Below are 22,972 nucleotides of genomic sequence, written 5' to 3' on the forward strand. Positions count from 1 at the left end.
TACTTCTCTGCACCAATGATTCACTTGCTCATAAGCCAGTTGTTTTATTAATGGCATTGCTTGTTCTGTATTCCCAAAAACTCTGGTAGCTCTTTGAATAAGCCTATCTACAAATTCAGTGTAATGTTCATTAGCTCCTTGTATTACCTTAGATAATTGACCTTGTAAACTTCCATGTCCTTGTAAAGTCTTCCATGCCCTAACTGCATCTGCAGCAATTTGTTAGTATACTCCAGGATCATATGCTATTTGTTGCTGCTGATCCTCATAAGGTCCCTTTCCTAACAACATATCTAGATTTCTCTGAGAATAACCAGCTGCTGCATTTCACCTAGCCATCTCCTTGCAAAATTCCTCATTGACAACCTTCCATAACAGGTATTGTCTACCACGCGGCCAGCGCAATGGTTTCATTAATGAGGTTCTTGGCATAAAAGTTAGCTAGCGAGATCGAAATAAACACACAGACTCAGTTACCTTTTTCTATGACCAGGTCCGAGATGGCTCCCCTCTCTGGTTCCCTCCACTAACCACCCAGCAGGGCAGCAAGGATTACTCAGGGTTAGCAGGAGAGAGAGAGAGCAAGCACGCCAGGGAGTAGCCTTTTATTGGGGAGCAAGAAATTCAGGGGAGAATTCCATCCAATGAAGGTTGAAGGGGGGGCCGCACTCCAAGGTCAGGGTCAGTGATTGGGCCTCTGGGGTCAGTGGTCAGTTACACCCCCACACGGACAGGTTCTCTCAACAGGAGAGGGCCGGGAAAGCTCCGACACAGCCAGAGCGCCTCAGACCCTAACCGGGAGTCACCCAGTCACGTGTGAGAATGGCTTCCGACATATTCCCCCTTTCTTTTCGCAAAAATGAGGCGGCGATTCACTCTCCGGAGTTTCTGCATTCTTGTTCTGAAGACTCGCCATCCTACAATTACAATGCAATAGAGAATTAGCAGCAAAAAGAATAATCCAATAATGTACCAGGCCGAGTGTTTGAGAATATTTCCAGGGTTGAATCCATTTAACTCCTTTAATATTTGGTTAGCCAAAGAAGAAGGATCTGAAAAATCAGCTCTATTATTTTGAATGTCTTGGATATGGTGATGAAGTTCCAGAATATCCAAGCTATTATTACTATTTTGCCAAATACCTAACAAATGGTTTTTAACCTTCTCCCAATCCCAGAGAGAAGCATTGTACTTGGCAGCTGTAACACACACATACTTATAATTAGCATGGCATTTAAGCCTTTCCTTAAATTTTAAGGCTGAAAGTTCATTACCTATGTCAATAACAGTTGCCTCTAAGGCGTTTAATTTAGTTTCAATCTTTTCATCAATATTTACTTGATTACGCAGAGCCTTGGAAGTATTTTGAGCTAAATTATTAAGAAATTTTGCATGTTGAATATTTTGAGACAATGTCAGAGACGCAGAGACAGTTGAGGCAATAAAAGAGACTAGCACCAAAACACCAACAATTATAACTCCAATAGCACGTTTAGGTCTTGCCAGCTGGGCATGAATTTGTTGTAAGACTTGTAAACCAGCATCAGCATACCATGGCTCTGAAATATTAGCAGGTAATAAAACGAAAGAGGGCTGATGAAGTATCAGCACTCCTTTTCCTCCATTATACCTAGTAATACAATTGGTTAGGTTACATCTTTTACAAGTAACAATATATTTGTCATCTATCCATTTAACTTTTACATTTCCAATAATTAAAACATAAGGAGATTGGACACAAGCTCGTAAGCCATAGCAAGGTCCCTCTTTACAGTTCTTGCCAATAAATCTTGGTAAGGGTCTGTCTGTAAAATGTAAGAATTCTGAGGCAGCAATTAAACGCCAAATATCTTTTTGAACACCACCTTTACTATAAGTCAAAATATTACTAACAAATCCTGCAGGTGTCATAGCAGAATTTCTTCGTAATTGTCTCTTATCAATTTTTGGAGACCAGTCTAAAATATAGCCACTATCTTTAGACACCTTATGTTATACAGGGAAGGGATTTATACAATCCATCCATTTAGGAAAGGTGCCAATCTCAGTTGTAGAACTATTTGGACAGTGGTGTATCCTTGGAGGTTTGGCAGAGATGACTGGCTTATTATGGGAAAGTCCCATCTTAATTACTGATCTAGTATTAGGTTTTAAATCTCCATAAATAGAATTATTTGTCAGTCTAGGTCTACCAATCGCTGTCTTTTCTTCGAATGATACTTTCAGACAGCCAGCATGTTTATCGTGGGACCAACACAAGGGTAATTGGGCACTATAGCCAGAATAATTAAATCTAGTCACATGATTGGGAGTAATATGAGTATCTGTAAATCTTCCCATCATGAATGAGTCATTAGTAAATACTGGAATAGATTCTCCAGTCCACACAGCCGGGTGTACCAGGAGTGGATCTGGGAAAGATGTCTAGTAAGTGTCTACTTGATCCCCCTTTACCTGACAGCCCAGTAGGGCAATTACTGTTGCTACCATCATCATTGGGGTCCTGTTTTCTCCTAGGTCTCGAAGTATTCGGGAAGCCTGGGTTGTTAGCTTCTTTACGTCTTTCCATGAAATCAGCTTTTTGGCTGGGTCAATCTGGTCTTTCTTCATCCTTTTCTGATATCTCCTTCTTCTGGATGGGGGCTCCTCTGGGTCGATCCTCAGTCGCTTGAATCTGGGTTCTATCTCTTCCATGTCTGATAGCACGTTCAGGCACCCAAATAGGACGAGAAGAATTTTCTGGGAAAATGCAAGCATGCCCTCTGCCCCATATAAGCACCGGGTCTGGGCCCTTCCACTGACTGGTCTGTAAATCTTTCCACAAAACTCTGCCTAAAGGGCCTGTTACTGAGGGAGACATTTGTCTCTCAGCAGCAGTGTGACCTTCTGTGTCACAGTTTAAAAAATTTAAAACAAACAAGGCATGATTAAGGCTATTTTGGGGAGTCATAAGCCTATCCCCCCTTTTTAATTTTTGTAATTGAAGTTTAATAGATAAATGAGCTCGTTCTACAATGGCTTGACCTTGGGGGTTATAAGGAATTTCTGTTTTATGATTAATTTTAAACTCTTGACAAAATTGTTGAAAAGAAGAGCTCACATAAGCTGGGGCATTATCTGTTTTAATCTGCATAGGGCATCCTAAAACAGAAAAAGCTGCTAGGCAATGAGAAATTACATTTTGAGAATTTTCCTTAGTACGTGCTGTGGCAAAAATAAACATAGAATAAGTGTCCACTATGACATGCACATAACACTGCTTACCAAATTGAGGAATATGAGTTACGTCCATTTGCCAGATTTGATTTGGTTTTAATCCACGGGGATTTACCCCTGATGGCAGAGATGGAGTGTGAATAACACACTTAGGGCATTGGCTTACAATCTGACAAGCTTGTTCTCTAGTAATATTAAATTTTTTACGAAAGCTAGAAGCATTTTGATGATGCAAGGAATGGGAAGCTAGTGCACAGTCATATGAAGACATCTGTTGACAAAAAGCTACGAGTCTGTCAATTTTGTTATTACCTGAAGCTAAAGGTCCTGGAAGATTAGTATGAGCTCGTATATGTCCTATGAAACATGGATATTTCTGCATTAGCACTGCCTTTTGTAAATTATGAAATAATTTAAATAACTCTTGTGATGAAGTATACCCAATAACTGAAGTTTCAATATTTTTAGTAACTCCGACTGCATATAAGCTGTCAGAATAAATATTAATAGGTTCATTTGCAAAGTAAGTTAAGGCACAAATCAGAGCTTGAAGCTCTGCTCTTTGGGCAGAAGTATAAGAAGTTTGTATTACCTCTGTGTGAACACGACTATAAAAACCTGCTTTACCTGAACTTGATCCATCAGTGAACACTGATAAGGCTTCATCTGTAGGATGGGCACGTACAATCTTTGGAAAAATAAGTGACGTTAATGATGCAAATTGTATAATCTTATCGCGAGGATAGTGACTATCTATCTGGCCAGGAAAATCAGCAAAAGCGATTTGCCATGGGCTAGAAGTTTGAAAAAGCCAATTAATCTGTTGAACAGAAAATGGAATAATTATGATATCAGGTTCAGATCCAATTAATTGTAAAATCCTAGTTCTACCCTTAATTACTCATTGAGCTATAGAATCATGAAAAGGAATTAATGTTTTTTGAGGGGAGTGGGATAAATAAATCCACTCAATAACTCCTAATTTTTGCCATACGGCTCCTGTTGGTGTATGTTCAGTTGGAAATATTAATAAATACACCATTTCCTTAGGATCAACTCTAGTAAGCTGTGCATTTTTAATTGCATTTTCAACTTTCCTTAAAGCTGTTTTAGCCTCTAAAGTTAGCTGACGTGGAGAGGTTGGAGAAGGATTTCCTTGTAATATCTGAAATAAAGGACTTAACTCAGAAGTAGTTAGTTTTAAGGATGGCCTCAGCCAATTAATATCTCCTAATAGCTTTTGAAAATCATTAAGGGTATGTAACTCCTTAATTCTTATCTGAAGATTTTGAGGACGGATTGTACGTCCTTGAATTATCTGACCTAGATATTGAAAAGGAGACACTTTTTGAATTTTTTGAGGAGCTATGCATAAACCCATTGCTGTAAGCGAAGTCTCTAACTGAGTAAAAATTTCTGAAAGTACCTCGGGATTAGCATGAGCCAATAATATATCATCCATAAAATGAATAATATATGCATCAGGAAAGCTATTTCTTATGGGATCTATCGCCTGGTCTACGTATTTTTGGCACAGAGTAGGACTATTACGCATTCCCTGTGGGAGTACTTTCCAGCAATATCTTTTAACAGGTTCCTTAAAATTAATTGTTGGGACAGTGAAAGCAAATCTCTCACAATCTCCAGGATGTAACCTTATAGAGAAAAAACAGTCTTTTAAATCTATCACCATCAAGCTATAATCTAAAGGAATGGCTGTGGGAGAGGGAAGTCCTGGCTGTAAGGATCCCATAGGCTGAATTGCATGATTTATTGCCCTTAAATCCTGTAGCAATCTCCAATTTCCTGACTTTTTCTTAATAACAAAAATAGGTGTGTTCCAAGGACTAAGCGTTGGTTTTATATGACCAGCCTGAAGTTGTTCCTCAACTAACCTATGAATTATTTTAAGCTTTTCCCCTGAGATGGGCCACTGAGAAATCCATATAGGCTCCTCTGTGAGCCAAGTGATTTTTTCAGCTGTCTTAGGGATCGGGGAAGTACTCAGGGCCCCTAATAAAAATTTTGGCTTGGAGCATTTACTAATCCTTGTCGTGGAGACTGGTTTGTAAACAGATACTCTTCCTGAAGGGTCTCCCTATCATATCCAGGAAAATACCTTTGACTAACTTCCTCAACTGACCTTATAGAGTTAGGAGTAACTAATAATAATCCCATTTTGGTTAAAATATCTCTTCCCCATAGATTAGCTGGTAAAGTCTCTAACACATAAGGCTTGAATACTCCACTGTTCCCATCGGAATCTTTCCAATGGAGATAGTTGGCACTTTGAGCGGGCTGTGAAATCTGCCCTATGCCCTCTAGGTTAGCTGGCGCTACGTGTAAAGGCCAGTTTCTTGGCCAGAACCTACTAGAAAGAACAGAGATATCAGCCCCTGTGTCAATTATTCCGAGGAATTTTTATTATTAATTTTAAGTTCTAATAAAGGACGCTCTTGTACTAACTGTGACCAGTATACTCTGTCCGGCGGCTTAGAAGCTGAACCTACCGGCAGGTGTCTCCCTGCATCACAGGGCAATAAAATTAATTGGGCAAATGTATCTCTTGGAGTGAGCCTTAGGGCATAATTGGATCTTTCAGTAACCTTTAATTGTCCTTTAAAATCTGAATCTATCACACCAGGTACCACCTCAATGGCTCCCTTTAAATTATTACGTCCCAAAATTAAACCTATAGTATTATCAGGAAGCGGCCCGAAAATCCCAGTAGGGATTTGTTCTGGTCCTGATTCAGGACTCAATTCAATTGTCCTTGAAGGCCCTAGGAAAACTGTCTGCGATCTACGTTCTGTTAAAATCCCTCCAGAAAAAATCGCGGGCTGTCCTGGTCGGCGCCAGTGACGTCACACTGTGCGACCTCTCCTCGAATTCCCCGTATTGTTGCTCGGCCCGGGGAGGGGCCGACCGGAAGTTTTTGTCCTCCCGCTAGGAGGAAATGACGGCGAGAAGGCGGGCTGATCTGCGCCATCTGGATCCGCCATGTGGGATCGAGTCCTGCAATATCTATTATCGCCAGTAGATGGAGTCCTGAACTTGCGCATGCGACACTCCCGCGCAAAATGATTGTTTTTCCCACAAACGTAACATTTTCCGCGGGGTTTTCGCCCTAAATCCTGTGGCTTTAAGGTTTCTTTTAGGGCTGCGGCTAAAGCTACAGTCTGTAAATGTGTAGAGTCCACATCAGAACACAAGCGAATGAACTCAGAAGCTGTGCCTTTCTTACGGTGCGGTCGGAGAATATCTTGACAGTACTTATTTGCGTTTTCAAATGCTAGTTGTCTGACTATGAATTCACTGGCTCCTGGATCTCCGATCGACCTGTTTGCAGCCTGGTACAATCGGGCTACAAAATCTGAATAATGTTCACTGGCACCTTGCCTGATTTTGGTAAGAACTAAATTGGATTGGTCCTTAGAGACTATTTGTCTCCAGGCACGCTTTGCACAATCAGTTATTTGATTGTATATTACAAAGTCATAATTTAACTGCCTTTCTAAATCAGCAAATTCACCTGTCCCTAAAAACATTTCGACTGGTGTTTCTATATTACGTTTCCTATTCAGTTCTGCCTGTTCAGTACAAAAATCAGTCCAATAAGTTCTCCAGAGCAAGAAATCTCCCCCGCTCAGACAGGATCTGGCTACAGAAATCCAGTCGCTAGGAGGAAGGGGCTGGGAGCAAATATTATCTATCAGACTCTGTACGAAAGGCAAATTTGGACCGTACGTCTCACATGCACCTTTTAGTTCCTTAATGGTTTTAAAAGGAATTACAGCATGAACTCTAACTCTCTGATCTTGCTCATTAACTTGCTCAAAAACGGGAAAAAGTTGAAAGCCACTAGTATCCTCCCCCAATTCCTGAGCCTTCTTAATACCTCGCTGGAATGGGGTAAGAAAGGTCATCGTTAATCCAGCGTACCTGTTAAACTTTGTTCTTTTAGCAGGTATGGGCCGAATTTGAGTAGCCTGGGCAGGCGGTGTTAAACGCAGCCTGTCGAAATTTCTCTGTAAATCCCGAATTTCAACATCTGATTCTTCTCCCTCTGACTCTGAGACAAGGTCGGATTCTGCGCTATCACCATTTTGAATATGGGCTTCTAAGTCACGTGGCTGAGAAGAACTCTGAGCCCCTCTAGGAATCTCTTCCACATTTTTCTCTCCAGGAAGATCGTTTACCTCCTCTGGAAGACTCTCTAGGACCTCGGAGGTATCTCCTCTCTGATATTGCTCTCCATAATCTCCCTGCGGAGTAGCCTGATTTTGTAAATTTAAATTTACATTTTTAACTTTGGGCCTGGCCCCTAACACCTTCGTTTTTAAGCGGCTTAAAGGAAAAGGAATTAAAGTAGCCTCAGGTGGATTTTCCATTTGAATAGACTTGATAGCCCGTTGAATGCCTTTTAGCAGGTCTTCAGGGGGCCACGAATTCTGGCCCATATATTCAAAAAGACAAACTTCCAAAGCTGTCCAGATTCTCTGAATATTATCTATGCCTCCCGGTAATTCATTTGAAAGACAGACCTTTTGTAACTTTCTTCCTAATTTCTCCCAAGTAAGTAAATTTGGAGATTCTTGTTCACAAAACCAAGGACAATATTTACCTACAATCTCTAAGAATTGTAATAACTGAGCTTTCTTTATCTGTTTTCCTTTCTGATTAATTATACTGTCTAAAATAGTCAAATACATTTCCTTATCCGTAGAAGTTGAATTTCCCATTTTAATTAATTTAACGTCTCTTTCCTTCAATATCTTAAGGTACTTTTGTGACCCAAATTGTCACCACTTCCTTTTGTGACCCAAATTGTCACCACTTCCTTTATCTTTTACTTTTTTCTTTATCTTTATAGCACGCTCCCACTCAATCTAGCTAATCTAGAATGCCCCCCTCGTGGGCGCCAATTCTACCACGCGGCCAGCGCAATGGTTTCATTAATGAGGTTCTTGGCATAAAAGTTAGCTAGCGAGATCGAAATAAACACACAGACTCAGTTACCTTTTTCTTTGACCAGGTCCGAGACGGCTCCCCTCTCTGGTTCCCTCCACTAACCGCCCAGCAGGGCAGCAAGGATTACTCAGGGCTAGCAGGAGAGAGAGAGAGCGAGCACGCCAGGGAGTAGCCTTTTATTGGGGAGCAAGAAATTCAGGGGAGAATTCCATCCAATGAAGGTTGAAGGGGGGGCTGCACTCCAAGGTCAGGGTCAGTGATTGGGTCTCTGGGGTCAGTGGTCAGTTACACCCCCACATGGACAGGTTCTCTCAACAGGAGAGGGCCGGGAAAGCTCCGACACAGCCAGAGCGCCTCAGACCCTAACTGGGAGTCACCCAGTCACGTGTGAGAATGGCTTCCGACAGTATTGTCCTCCATTTAGCACAGCTTTACACATATTAGCCCAATCTTCTGGTGTCATGTTCAAGTTTGTATTGAATTTGACCATGCTTACAGTGAAGGGTGCTTGAGGACCATAGGTTGTTACAGCCTCTTTAAGCTGCTTTACTGTTTTGAAATTTAAAGCATGGTGAATTCGCTTCCCTCCTGCCTGCTCAAATACAGGCATGTTAATATTTGAGTTCCTGTCTCAGGATCCCATCTATCAACTGCGGGGGTTGAGGGAGTCCCAGCATATGGAGGTGGCCTTGTTGGTTGGACACTTACACCCTCTGGTGATAGAAAGGTTGGAGTAGCAGTCTCCTGTTGTAACTTTTCCCCTGATGGCTTTTTCTGTTCTAATCTTTCTTCTTCTGTCTGATTACCTTGAGAGACCTTCTTTTTTACTTGAATTTTTTTCCTCTGTCTGAGTAGTTTGAGAGATCTTCTCTTTTACTTGAATTCTTTCCTCTGTCTGACTAGATCAAGAGTCCTTTTTTTTTTTTACTTGAATTTCTTTCTCTGTCTGACTAGCTCTAGAGACCTTCTCTTTTACTTGAATTTTTCTACTATAACTATAATACAACCCAACAAGATAACGCCAAACAAAACTGAAACAGAGTGAAACAAAATTGGGACAACAAGAAATCATTATATCAGCCTTTCTGTCCTCCTGAAATGTCCATCCGTCCTTTCTCCCTATCTGTTCCTCAGATGTGAGCGCTTTTTCTTCCATCTTACACATCTCCAGGGACAGGTAACTTAAAAGAAAAGTGAAGCAAAACAAAAGAAGAATCTTAAAATGGCTACCCATCCTCTCGCCCAGCCCTCAGGGGCGGGCAGTTTACCTTATCACTTGCCCTCAGTTGTTCTCCGTACAGGCCACCAAACGCCGCAGTCTGGCTGGGCACAAATCAGGAGCCATTTGTCAAAATAAACAAACTTTATTGTTAGAACACACACACACCGCACCATACAGCTCTTCAGGAATTCCCTCAGAGCCCAACTGCCACCACCAGCTTCCCACAAGCCTCTCAACCTCCCCCACTCCTCCTACTCTTGAGGCCGATTGGCTGGGTTGCATGGGCAGAGCCAAAAAAAGTCCCCCAATGAGCAGCTCTGTGGTCTGAAAGGGCAGGGAAACAGCCCAATGAGCATCACCGCAGAGGAGCCGATCAGCTGGCAACTAGAAGTTTGCTAGGACTGCTGTGAGCCAATTATCAGCTGGCAGCTGGAAGTTTGCTGGCAGCTGGTAGTTTGCTGGGGCCCCTTCGGCTGTGGCTCTCAACAATCACCAATCAACCAAAACCAGCAGGTTTTTTTTTAAAAATAACTATTTCATTTTCACTATGAATATTAACTTTTATTTTCTTCTTATTGTGCTACAGATCTCTCTACTCCTGATTTTATAAGTAATAATTGTTTAAATCCATGTCATTTTTTTCCACCTGACCTCTCCAATACATTGTGAACTCAGAAAACACTATTTCACCTATGCTTTAGTCAGAAATCATTGTACTCTCTGCAAAGTCAGCTTAATAAATTCTGGTAATAAATTTCCCACTTATTATATGTTTGATAATATATTATATTGCCTCAATTATGTGGATATATTTTGATAATACTGGAGAGTCTGGAACATGGGCATGTTTGCAGTACTGGAAGATTATTGAGCAACTAAAATCAGTAGTAAAACTCTCTTATTTGATAGAATGTGACAGATTTCTCCTTTATCATTCTTTCATTCCCGTGAATGAATTATATTTTCTGATGAATCCAGACATCCTTCTGTGAAGCCCAAATCTTCACATGCCATCTAGAAATATTATAATTTCTGGTCCAAAAGAAATGTACAGTTAGTGTAGTGCAGTAAGAGTGGTAAGCCCTGCCTAGGAAGTTACATCTCTTTTCCATGTGTGGATGAAGTAATCTCCACAATAAATTACAATTTTCTTTCAATATCAGCCTAGTTTACAGATGAGGATATTGGAGTAGTAAGGTTAATCAAAACTGCACAAGGGCCTGCAATTTGTTCACTGTATCTGCCATTACGTCCTCAGGAGACCTGTTCTGACAATCAGCCACCGTCTTTGAAATCTAGTCTTTAAGACAGAGGCAGGATAAAGAGGGGAGTTTGGTTTGTCCACAAACAAAAAGGCCTAAAGTTGAATAGTGTTCTTACAGGGTCCATTATAATTCTCTTAATGATGGTTCAGTTAACTCAAGTACTTCCTATTTTTCATTAACTTTTCATACTTTCACCTTTCCAAGGATTTTTATCAAAGCATTCCATTGGGTCATGTCCCTTCTCACATGGTATAATACACATAGTTTCATCAATGTTAGCCCCCCAAATAGTACTGTTTTCAAAAGAAATTATTTCTGAAACATGCACACAAATACACCACATGGACACAAACACAAATAAAAAATGTACTGTGAATATTGTGACACTTATGATATTTTATGCCAATATAATTTGTGAATGTGATACCATTTAGTCATATTGTAGACACACTTATGCTTAAGTGCTTTTATGCAGCTATTTATTATAGGACCTAGAATTAGAACCAGATTTATCTCAACTTTTAAGTAACTATATACAGGAAGACATTTATAATATAGGTAAATAACTGAAAGGAAAGACAAGATTGAAAGATAATTAAATGTAGGATAGAAGAATAACAGAAGAAAGAAGAAAAAGAAGAAAAAAAACAGTGCTCAAATCTTAATGTTTTCATGTTATTTTGAAATGGTGGTTTTGGTGATTCATATACTGATTTAAATATAGGAAAATTTTATTCAAACTCCTGCCAATTCAGTTAAAAAAATACATTGAATATTGATGGTATAACTGTTATGAAACAACTACCATGTCAGAAGCAAGACACACATTGTAAAGGATGTAGAAGAATTAGCATAAATGGGTATCAACTATTTGAGAACTTTAGTATACTGTGTTTTGATATTGTTTTGCTCAAATATCATTTCAAACAATTTTCCTCTTAAATGTATTGCTATTCGTCATATTTAAATTTATTTTTTCAAATTTGTTCAAATAGGGAGAGATTATCTAATTCAAAGATGTACTTAAAAATCAAATTATATCCTTTGGTTTCATGTTTACCTAAAAATGCTTTTAACAAAGAAGATAAAATTGTTACTTCTGCTATTCTGATGAAGAAACAGCTGGTAGGTAAATATGATTTGATGAGCAGCAATGTCAACCTATTTGGCAGAAAAATGTATTTGAAACAAAATTTTGATTTAGGACACTTGAATGCACAGCAAAGTTCTCAGACAGGTAAGTAAGGCAAGGAAAAAAACAAGCAATGCAGAAGATTCCTTTCTCTGCATTTCAAAAAGAGCATCTAACATTTCCATTTCCTTAAATTCAGGAGGCTCTATTACCTGAATGGAAGAGGTATAAAACAATACATAGAGTTTAATGATTGGGTTAGATATCTTTTACAATGTTGAGGTAAGTTCCTTTTATCCCTAGTTTTTCTAGTGTTTTGAACACAAAGGGGTGCTGTATTTTGTTGAATGCTTTTTCTGCATCTATAAAGATGATCATATGGTTCTTATCTTTAAGTCTATTGATGTGATGAATTACATGTATTGATTTCAGTATGTTGAACCAAACTTGCATACTGGGGATGAAACACACTTGATCATAGTACACGATCTTTTTGATATGTTTTTGTATCCAATTTTCCAGAATTTCATAGAGGATTTTTGCATCTATATTCATTAGAGATATTGGTCTAAAGTTTTCTTTCTTTGAAGTGTCTTTGTCTAGTTTTGGAGAAAGGGTGATATTGGCCTCATAGAATGAATTTGGAAGTACTCTCTCTCTCTCTCTTTTTATATTTCCTGAAATAGATTGAAAAGTATTGGTATTAGTTTTTTCTTAACTGGACCTTTGTATTTAAGGCATAAGATTCATAATAAGTTTACACTTTTGTTGAATTGATATTTAAGGTTAGATGGGCAGATGAGCCCATGATCATAACCCGAAATTATTTGCCCACTGCTAGTTTGAAAAGGAAAAGGGCAAGATGGAGGTTAAACTGCAGATAATCGGAATAAGAATAATGCCAAGGAAATATGTTGAAACTTAATGAGATACTGCACTTTAATCTTCAACTGACAAATTTACATAGTAAAGGGACTTTTATCAATGTCAGCCAAACAAATTATGATCATATGAAAAATGGTTCAGCTAGGTTTTTTTTCCCCCTCTCCTTCTTTTAACCTATACAATGGACATAAATTTAAAATAGTTTATTCAATGTATACATTATTTTGTACATTTAAAACTTTCTATTTCACACACATGACTAAACAAAAATCAATTACTTTTACATGTCATCTCTCAGAATACATATCATCCAATAAGTACATGTAGTAAACATATAATATTAAACATATAAAATTAAAATTAAACAAAGGGGTTTTGAAAGCTATATCTGCTCCTCCAAAATATTCTCACACTATAGAATTATTCTTACTTTTTCTTCTCTTTGAGATCATAGTCTTCAAAATATACCAGAGACCTTATTCTTATTTACCAATGAGAAATACTCTGAGCAAAAGTAGTCTGATGCCATTTTAATAACTTTTTTCTCAAGCACTGTTCTAGCAGGCTAAAAGTTCTTATATGTGCACATGTCCAATTTTAGTTACTATAAAAAATATCTGAGACTGGGTGACATCAAGAAAAGAAGTTCATTTTTGGTTCATAGTGATGGAAGTCCAAGGTCAGGAGCTCACATCTGGTGATGGCTTTTTATCTGGTAGAATCCCAGGTGGATAAAGGTACCATATGGAGAGGCAGCAAGCATTTGAATGTGTGTGTCTTCTGTTCTCTCTTTCTCCTCATCTGTAAAATGGGCTTAAGAAATCCAACCTCATAGAATTGTCATGAAAATGAAATGTCATCAGGAGTGCAGATTGCTAGGAAAGGTGTATGCACTGCATTGAGAATTCTACAAACGATATGTACAATTTTTATTTTTATAGTTAGTTATATCATTATTCCAGGATGCAAGAAAAATCTCAGTAAATGCCGATATGTAGGCAAGCTCTGGGTAAAAAAATAAATACCTCAGTGATTTCATTTCAAAGAGTCTTTGGAAGTGATCAGTTAAAAAAAATGTGATAGAAGCAAAGACAGAATTTTAGCCTCTAAGGCAACTTCTGCAAGGTAGTATTGTTCAGTATACACACTGCACAGCCATACAAGGTGATCTTTTTTTAATTCAAAGGATAAAAGACTTTTATAAGGAAATAAGATTTTAGCCCCTATCATAAAACCTTAATATTAATTAAGCACTTAATGTTGTCAATGCCTTACATGATTATTTATTTCTACATGTCAGTGAATACACATTTATTTATTCATGTGTGAAACAAGGCACAGAAAGGTTAAGTGACTTACTCAAAGTTACACACCTTTTAGCTGATAGGTACAGTATTCAAATGTCTGCAACCTGATGCTCAAACTGTCCCCTCAGACTTCACTACTATTGTCTCTAAACTGATGAATGAAGTTAGTATAAATAAATGCACAATCCTAGAATTATAAAAATATTTAATAAGCAGAGTATAGGAAGCAATAATAAGTTAAAAACTCACTTTGGAAAAAATAGCATCTTATCACATCACTTATTATAGAATTTTTAAAAAATGTATATATTTTTAGTGTAGGTGGACACAATACCTTTGTTTATGTGATGCTAAGGATGAAACACAGGGTCTCACTCATGCTAGTCAAGCACTCTACAACTGAGCCACAACCCCAGTGCTACAGGATTTATTAAAAAGAAAAACAACATACAATTCAGAACACATCCTGTGAGTTATAGATATATATCTTATCAGTTTTTGTACCAGAATAAAATTGTTTTGATAGAGAGTAAGTCAGAAAAGTGTTACCCTTTGTTTTGCCAAAACTTTTTCCACTTCCAAATAGTTTGGTCTATAAGTAGCAAAATAATTTATTCTCATTTTAAGAGCATGTTAGGACTATAGGTTCTCATTTACCTAATTGCAGATAAAATTATTTTAAAACAAATTTTCCCCTCAGAAGCATTATAAAAGTAAACATTAAATATTCATAGAAGATACAGCTAAGATTTTTCCTGAAGGAAATAGGCATTTTTTAGAAATGTAACTAAAGACAATTGAAGTCAGTATATTTAACTACTAGGAATTTATTGTTTACTTTATATACAAAAAAGTGATTTGAAATATGACATTCTTCCTGTTTGCACACTGAAAGTCTGAAATTTATGAACAGACAGTTTTCATAGGAAGGTTTTGAGAGTGGCAGAGGAATAGCTTGGTTAAGACATCTGGAAATTACTCAGCAAGATGAAATTGTACCATGCTTCGTGGTCATAACTCAAAGACATTTCTTAACCAGAAAGAGGAAAAACAAGACATACATATATCATATGGAGCTTCCAATATTTGGCACTTAGAGCATAATAAGAACCCTCAAAGCTGTAAAATTGAAGTTTTCAAGAGGATACAAACACAAGAAAAATCGAGACAACTAACTGCTAAGGTTAGAGCACTGAACTTCGTAGTGTAACACTTTCAATTCCCATCAAAACTGCTTATAGGAATGACTGAATAGACTGTATCTTTTGCTGTAAAATACTGCTTCCAAGTCTGTATAGAAAAAAAGAGGGTGAATTTGTGAAATAGCTAATCTTTTCAACCTATGCCAAGAAATGGTGATAACTTTCATTGCTCACAATAATACAATTTGATAGCAATGAGGAAAAACACACTGTAGTGCTTTTATAACTAATATATAATTACAAAGAAGATTTAATGTCACAGTGTTCTAAATACTTAAGATTTCACTCTTAACAAATTCTACCAGATAAATTGATTTTATGATGTTTGAAATCACTATTTTCGAGAGGTACCTTGTGTGTGAGATCCTCTTTTTTTATTTTTTGGATCTTCTTTCTTTTCTCCCTAAACCCTCATCTCCCAGCCAAATGTAGGCCTATCTCAGACAGACATAACATCAGTCATTCAGAGTTCAGGGTCTGGCATCAGGAGGCCATGGATGTAGATCCTCACTGCAACCATTTGCTAGCTGTGCTACCTTGTGTAAATCATGCAAATTCCCTAAATAACATCATTAAAATTGCAATAATATCAACCTCACAGGATTTTTGTGAATACTAGATGAACAAGTACAAGTTTGTGCTTAGCACAAAGTAAGCACTAAAAGTAATGCTAACCTTTATTTGTTATTCTTGCTGTGTTAGAGGTAGCTTTTGAAATCCTGCTTCCTGAAAGTCTTTCATATAAGGAAGAGACAGAATCCGCTGGGTGACTATGGTATATATCAGACAGAAGTCCTCCCTCTGCCTGGAATCAAAGAACAAAGACAGCAGAGTAGAACCTTATAATGCAAATATCAAATTGTAGGGAATAAAAATTTATATAATAAATTTACAAAATTAGAAAATAGGGAAAAGAGAAATATACCTATATTCTTACTACCATAAAAGAATCACTGTTTTTTTTTGATAAATCTATTTCTAGTATGTCTTAAGAACATTTTTGTGTTATAGTATAAGTAGATACAGTACATATGCAATATTGTGTCTTGCTTTTTAAAAATCCTTTAACACATCACAAACATGCTCGGTATCCAAATTTTTACTACTATTATTTTTATTGTCTTCTGTACATTTTTATGTAATTGGCTCTCACTGAAAAGCCATCTTCTCTATCTCTGGCCCCCCAGGTCTTTCCTCTTCTCTGAAGCAGAGCCTATATACTATTTCTTTCACACATTCTCCCTTTATCACTTCAATCATATGAAATGAAATAAGGCAGCAGGAGGTAACAGACACATTCTAGGCTCAGAATGACATTAAAGACAGCATAGAATTCAGGATAGGCATCATAACCAAAGTGACCTCTGAGTGAGCATGTCTTCAAGAATGGGTCATCCTACCCTAGAATTGTTCTGCTCTGTCAATATTCTAACTTAAATATAAAGTACCAGGATGATGGTTCACTGGTAGAACATTTATCTAGTATATGGTAGGCCTTGGGTTTTATCTCTGGTACCACATATACACACACAAGTCCCAATTGAAGATACTAATTAAAGTGTAGTCTAGCTAACCAAAATATATCACACAAAAGAACTCATTAGCTCCTAGAACTTAAGCAAACCACTCAACTAATGCAGCCAAAGGTTTCTTTGTCCTTTTTATTAAAAAAGCATGTCAAACATTGTGTTATTTTAAGAAAAGCATAGTCTGATTATTTTGATTTAATTTATGTTATTAGCAAAGTTTATGAATCAGCATTGAAATTTATGAGACTAATTCCAGCTTCATCAACTATAATGTGAGGATAGCAATACTGCCTTCAGAGAGTAGTCATGAGAATTAAATTAAATAAGGCATATGAAGCACTAGGCATTATACCTGACTACTACTTTTATTATTATTTTCATAATTAAAATACATATACCCAAAATAAAATTCATGAAATGCCAAAAATAGCTTCTTAAGGTCTAATTAGAAAAGATTCAGATATGAAAATGTAAGTGGCAATGAAAACCAAGGCACATATGGTGGCCAAATAGGCAGAATAGATGATGAGTACTTTGAAGAGTTCAGGAAGCTTCTTGTGGAAGTTTCGGGAATAATGGAGGATTATGTATGCAAAAAAACAAGAAAGAAAGAAAGAGAGAGAGAGAGAGAGAGAGAGAGAGAGAGAGAGAGAGAGAGAGAGAAAGAAAGAAGAAAGAAAGAAAGAAAGAAAGAAAGAAAGAAAGAAAGAAAGAAAGAAAGAAAGAAAGAAAAAGAAAGAGGAAGGAAGGAAGGAAGAAAGGAAGGAAGGAAGGAGAAGTTACTTAACATTTACAACCAGGTTCCCACAATAATAATATTTATTTTTATTCTTTTAAGAACATAACTATAAGCCTTTTAAGAACATAACTATAGCCCTTACTGACTGCCAGGCATTATTCTAATGCTTTATAGAGCTTGATATGCTTAATTCTCAAATAGCTTTCAAGAATGTACTGTTGTTATCTCCACTTTATAGTAGAAAAACTAAGGCTCAAAAAATTAACAGACTTGTCCATGTCAGACAGATAGCAGGTGGTAAAGCTAGGATTTAAAACTGGCAGATTTGTTCTGGAGTCTATGTTTAAACCAGTATACTATGCTTCCCTATCAGGCAAGCAAAATTTGAGAGAATTCAGCTGGTGAGGATATGATATGTAGAGGAAGAAAAATGGAAGCATAAGACCTACTAGAAAGATAATGCAGTAATCCACTATAGGAAATTGATGGTTTTATATTAGATGTAGGTAACAGGAATGAAAAAAAATGAAATACAAGTATACTTGTTATGTAAGAGTGAGACCAAGAAAGACAAGTTTGCTCATGTTCATATAATTCATCACATTTTTCTCATATTTCCAGAAAATGTTTGCTCTTTCCACTTTCAGATTTGTTTCACAGAACATGTTTTCATGGAATATGCCATTCATTTTCATTCGTTACTTGTTTTATTTCTCCTTCAGTTGGGTCTTACACCATCTCAATGTTGAAAGACTGAACTGAGAGTCTTATAGAGAAAATAAAAAGCAATTAACACCTACAATAAAAACAATAACAAACCCCCTCCCCACAGCTTTATTCTCGGTCAAAACTTGTAGGAAACAATATATCTTTTTTTTTTTTTTTTTGCATATTGAAACAGATCTTCAATAAGCAGAGAAATAGTATATGAAAACCTATATGGGGAACTGGAGTTGTGGCTCAGTGGTAGAATGCTGGCTGGCATGTGTGAGGCCCTGAGTTCAATGTTCAGCACCAAGTATAAATTAATAATTAAGATTTTTTTTTTTTTTGGCTGTGCAGGCGACTGAACCCAGGGCCTTGTACATGTGAGACAAGCACTCTATCAACTGAGGTATATCTCCAGCCCATGCATGATCAATGTGATTCTGCAAACTTTTTACTCAGAAAAATGAGAAATTATATCCCATCTGATTAAAATGTATGATATGTCAAGATCATTGTACTGTCATGTGGAAATAAGTAAAACAATAAAAAATAAATTAATAATAAATTAAATAATTAAAGAAGAAAATCTGTATCTTCAGAGACAGATTCCTCAACTCACAGTGTCTTTAATAAATCTATTCTTGAGGAATATTGATTAGTTCTCCGTGTTCATAATTCACAACATAACTATAAGCTTCTGAGGGTGTAAGGGCCCTTTCCTGGGGCTGTTCTGTGAGTTCCCCTTATAAAATTGGAAACGGACAACTCTGTATTAGGACCATTCTTTGATGGAAGACAAATATGCTCTTGACATATCACAAGATGGAGTCCCATTCTTCCATCAACTGTTACTCCACAAATGCCACTCCTGGAATTCCAGGTGCTCAGAACCCATTGAACTCATCTTGAGGAAATAATGGGGCTGGGGCCTTTTGAGGACTCCCTTTGGTGGAGCCAGGAGTGAGTGAGTTCATTCTTTCCAGAACCATTGGCCTGGTAACAAGCCTCATACCAATGGATTCCTCAAGCCTCAAATACGTGGATTCCTCAAAGGAGTACCTGGGCCTTCCTGGATGTAAGTGACCCTCTCATCCTTAGAGTGTAGGGGAATACCCTTTGTAGGCATGGGGTGGTGGCTGCCTGCATAAAGTGCTAAGCAGTTAAGAGATAGACTCCACAGGGCTGGGGATGTGGCTCAAGCGGTAGCACGCTCGCCTGGCATGCGTGCAGCCCGGGTTCGATTCTCAGCACCACATACAAACAAGGATGTTGTGTCCGCCGATAACTAAAAAACAAATATTAAAAATTCTCTCTCTCTCTCTCTCCCTCTCACTCTCTCTTTAAAAAAAAAAAAAGAGATAGACTCCACCAGAAAAGGGCGGACTCTTCCTCAAAGACACAGACAATGTTCTGCCCCAAAAGAAAAGACACATGGGAGTCCTTGTTAAGTGGGGAACTTTGACTTCCTCAAGGACCTTGCCCTTAGTGAGGCTTCTCAGTCAGTAGAATGGGATGGGTCAAGGACTGGGAGCCAGAAGGTCTGACAGAGTCCACATAAGTCATGGCTCCTATACAACTATGGATCCTTATCTGTCAAAGGCCAATGTGGCCTCTCAGGCTTCCTGCCAAACTAGTTTGGATTCTATCAGAAGACAATGTGGCAAGTCTTGCAAGAGGAAGGGAAAGAATGAATGGATGACTGAGCCAAATCAAGGAGAGGAATGAGAAACAGTTCAGGTCTCCAGCTACAGCTGTCAGCCAACAGTATCTTTTCTTTTTTAACTGCCTCAGTGTGGGTCCCTTGGTACTTTGTATGGCTGGGGATGTGTACTCTTATAATTGGTGGATGCATGATGTTTCTACACTGTAGGGAGAACATGCAGTAGGAGGAGAATGCCCAGCAGTGGGTGGAGGTGATGAAAGCTGCAACATTTACTTACAGCCCATTCCTGTACTGGGTCAACAAAAAAACGCAGATATGGCATGACTGCAGCCATCTAGACAGGCCCTCCCAGGGCTGTTGCCAATGCTGAAATTAAAGTCCATATTTCAGATATTATGTGGGAGCAGGAACTCCCATAAAGACAGATGGTATGCCTTCAGTGTTAGCAGCCCCAAGGCAGAGGACCCTTTTCTCCCACAACCTGTATTGGTGGCCGCACAGCATCCCTTAGTTAACCCAATGCCAAATCACCAGACCACATCCCCATTCCCAATTGTCTTTCTGGAGATACCCTCTGCCCCACCCCTCTGCAAGTGAAACCTATCTCCCATGATGGACTACTCTGCCACCTATCTCTTTCTCAAGTGTCCTGAAAGGCATATCTACTTCTAATCACTTCAGACACTGTCCCATGGGGTGAACTATTTCATTGTGTCTCCTTTGGCTTCTGAGTTGTAACCCCCTCTCTCTGAAGGAGGGAGCTTTGGCTGCAAGAGGTATTAGTAAAGGGAACTGAGAGCATAAGATAATAACATAGAGGTCAGAGCTCATAGATTTGTTATATTATTAAAGATTTTTGAAAATTCAGAGTCTTTTGTGTCTCATTTGCCGGTAGGTGGGCAATGTCCTTCCCCTGTTTGATGGGGAACAAGTCTCACCGATACAATGAGAACTGGAGGCTGACATAGAAGAAACACACTGAACCAGTACTTGTGGATGAGCTCAATTCCCTCCATCAAGTGTTAAATGTGTGCAAGACCCTTGGCTAGGTCCCCAAAGGCACTGCTGTTCTATAGGAAGGGAAGTACAATTGCCACAAGAGTGACACTTGCTGAGGGCACATGGTTATGTCAGTCCCACAGTGCCTATGCCACTGGCCAAACAAGTCAGCATGAGGCTAATAAAACACACCACTCTATGGGCTGAATGGCTGGTATCTATTATATATTGATTTAAAAGATTTTTTATATGATGAATACAATATCTTTATTGATTTTTATGTGGTGCGGAGGATCAAATCCAGTGCCTACATATGCAAGGCAAACACTCAACTCTGAGCTATATCCTCTGCCTGATATATTAATCTTTGGTGGTAGTGCTAAGTGGTAGTGTCTGTACATTATTTCTAATAAAAGAACAATGGAAAATGGCTATTCTAATTTTTTCTTTTATTGATGAAATACACAATTTTCAAGGGCATATGTCATTATCTCCTTTGTTGGTACTATTGCTGTTGAACCACTTCTCCCATTTATATCTGCCTGGCATTAAAGTTCCGGGTCTTTCCATCATACCTCTTGAGACCCCTTCCCTAATCATGTCTTGTTAAAACATACTTGGTGAATGTTTTAGTGCATGTAGAGTGTCATCAGCTTGGACTATAGATTTTCTTAGAGGAAGGGCTACTGAGTAGCTCTTAAAATTATACAAAGAAATACATCCATAGAGTGCTTTTAAGATTTCCATGGCTGCCCCAAAGTTGAGTCCCCTATCACTCTACTATGGAGAATACTAATACTAATACTAATACTAATACTAATGCATGTGTACTATATAGAAATGGTTCTCAGTTAATTATAAGTTATTTGGCCCCAGTTTAAAAATAAGAAAGCCTGATTCTGTCACAGAAATTTTCTCCATTTACTTGGAAAGGAGCAAACCCAGTCATCATATTTGATCTCAACTTTAAATGCAGATTGCCCAGATTTAAATGCAGATTGTGTGTGTGTGTGTGTTTGCATGTGTGCGTTTGAGTGTGATTCTCAGAACTTCATAAACTTTCTTTTCTTTTTATTCATGTGTGTGGCTTGAAAGGATTCCATCTAGCAACTGCAAAGAAAGCCCTAGCCCTATTTATATGACCTTTAGAACTGGAGTTTAAGCCTTTTTCTTTCATTTTCTTTAAAAATTTTTATCATATCCCACTTGAATCAAAGTGTGAAATATGATATATCAAGAGCTATGTAATGTTTTGTACAACCAACAATAAAAATTAATAAAAAAATTAACATTACATTTAATTTACATCAAATCCCAGTGACATTGTGAGTTAGGTTAAACACTATAATCTCAATTTCACAAATGACTATACTAAGGCATTTGCAGAATTTTTTATCTTACTATATTTTGGCAGAACTTAATTAGAATTCCAGATACAATTTCATAACTGAAAATATATTTTAGAAACTCTATGAATGTCTATAGTAAGTGGGATTGGTAATTTTGCTTCTTTATCAAAAATTTTGTCTACTCCCTAAAGATTACAATTTTTTAAAAAATTATACTCCAACGTGGTGTTTTTAATTAGATATGTCCAACTGTACCTTAATATCCAATGCAAAGTATTATATTACTATTTATGAATTATTCTGAATTTGGTGTATCTTACTTAATGAACTTAAGAAACACATGCCTAACCTTGATGCTTGGTGATGACACCATAGGCTTGATTAAAAAGACTTCCCAGCCCTGGTAAGAAGGATGGTCATGGTGTACAAGAAGAAATGTGTACTCATTGGCAGGTGGACAGAGGTGTTTGTGAAAACTTGTAAACTCAATGTGATGACTCTGTTAGCTCTCTTTTCAAGAATACTGTAATCTGAGGTTCTAGAATAAGTTTGAGAAAAATGACTCTGTAATACATGCATAAAATGGAAAAGTGAAAATAAAATAAAGCAATGGTAGCAAAAAAATAAAAAATAAAAATTTTTATCATTTATAAACAAGATATTATATTGTATGTCAAAATATATTTCTGGATTAAGTGGACCTTCCTTATTAGTACAGGTGCAGAGGTTCACTCTTCCCTCATCTTGCTCCCTCTTGATCTTCACTCCTTCAATGCTGAAGATGT

This window comes from Callospermophilus lateralis, chromosome 1 (assembly GCF_048772815.1).
Source record: "Callospermophilus lateralis isolate mCalLat2 chromosome 1, mCalLat2.hap1, whole genome shotgun sequence".
Lineage (NCBI taxonomy): Eukaryota > Metazoa > Chordata > Mammalia > Rodentia > Sciuridae > Callospermophilus > Callospermophilus lateralis.